Below are 1822 nucleotides of genomic sequence, written 5' to 3'. Positions count from 1 at the left end.
GAGGGGAGGGGAGGGGAGGGGAGAGGAGAGGAGAGGAGAGGAGAGGAGAGGAGAGGAGAGGAGAGGAGAGGAGAGGAGAGGAGAGGAGAGGAGAGGAGAGGAGAGGAGAGAACTTTGCAACAGGCTGTGTGTAGTAGTGGTCCATACCTGTAATCCCAGAACTCTGGAGGCTGAGATAAAAAGCATTGCTAAGCGGCCAAGGCCAGCTTAGATGTGCAGTGAGTTCGAGGCCATCCAGCGCTCCGTAACAAGACCTTGTCTCAAGTACAAGAAGCTGAAGGTGGAGCATCTTGCGATGGACACAGATGGAGCTGACCGAGCAAAGCACGAGGAGCTTTGTGGTTCAAAGCTGTGAAATACTTTACCTCAACATCCATGGCTGCCTCAAAAAAGCAGGCATACATTTCGGCTACAAATCACAAGTGTTTGATCTGGGCCTTCATGGGCTGTGACACTGGTCACCTGTTCCCCTTATACGGGCCTGATTGTCTTCACTGCATCAGCTGACTCTCGAGTCACTGACATTTTTTCTTTGCCTACGGTTCACTTTGCTCCCCAACCCCAGATCAAAGCCTTAAGCTACAGACACTTTAGCATTTATACCAGTCTACTGTTTCCTTGTGTCATGAGAATTCCATCCCTAAAGAGACTTAAACAGTGTCTACTCACTTCTTTCAAGGACCAAGCAATAGCCAAGAGTATAATTCCACTAAGTTAACCCTGAGGAGCCAATGAGTTTATTAAACTTACAACCTTCCGTGCATGTGTGTGGGGAATACTTACAGAAGCATAGAGGACCCCAAATCAGTCAGACAGGAAATCCTTCACCCAGCATGGAAAATGACTTCTCACAGCCACAGGAACAGAGCTCCTGCCCCCTTAGCTAACCTTGCCCAGTCTATATAGCCTCCAGCTCCTGTGACCCTGAGGTCACATGCAATTAGAACAGAATTGCTTGCAGATGACTTGGAGTGGCAAGTGGAAACAGCTAGGATCTCAGGTGGGGGACAGGTCCCCCACACCATCTTCTTCTCTGGAGGAGCATGAACAGTCAGCAGGCTAGCTCTAGATCTGTGGTCTTCACTCTTCCTAATGCCACGACCCTTTAATTCAGTTCTTCAGGTTGTAGAGACGCCCCCAACCATAAAGTTATTTTCGTTTCTACTTCATAACAGTAATTTTGTGAGTGTTATGAATCGTACTGTAGATATCTAATGTGCTGACTACCAGTCTCCACCCACCGGTTGAGAACCACTTCTCTAAACGATCTTTCTTATTGGTTAGCTCAAGGGATACCATCAAGATGGCATCTCCTTTGCCTGAAGGACTTTATTCTACAACATCTCGTGATTGTAAGGTACTCTGTTCTGCTCCCCTCTGCCCCTTGTCCTTAAACACTAAAGCTCTCGAGTTAAGCTTGTCAGGCCCAGCATCTCCCCTGAAGTCCACACTGCTCTGGCTAACTGCTTTGTCAGCAATGAATGAAAAATGAGGACATGACTGCTCTCAGGTGTGGTTGAGGAAAGAGGTTTTATTGTATATATGAGGGAGAGCACAGCCAGAGGCATCTGGAAGGGTCCAGACTAAACCAGGCCAGCAGACTAAATTGGGCCATGAAGAGGGTTTGGGGTAAAGGGAGAGAAGAGAGGAGACAGAAGACAGGAGGAGGCAAAGAGAGAAATCAGGAGCAAACAGGCTGTGTGGACATGCAGAGGCCAAGAGGATGCATAGCCAGAATGGCTGAGGTTATATAGAAAAGAGAAGCTAGGAGAAGAGAAAGGGAGAGAAAGGGGAGGGGAAGGGGAAGGGAAGAGGGAGGGGA

The sequence above is a fragment of the Grammomys surdaster genome, unplaced genomic scaffold, assembly GCF_004785775.1.
Source record: "Grammomys surdaster isolate TR1022 unplaced genomic scaffold, NIH_TR_1.0 126271, whole genome shotgun sequence".
In the NCBI taxonomy this organism is placed as follows: Eukaryota; Metazoa; Chordata; class Mammalia; order Rodentia; family Muridae; genus Grammomys; species Grammomys surdaster.
This window is presented reverse-complemented; position numbering follows the sequence as displayed.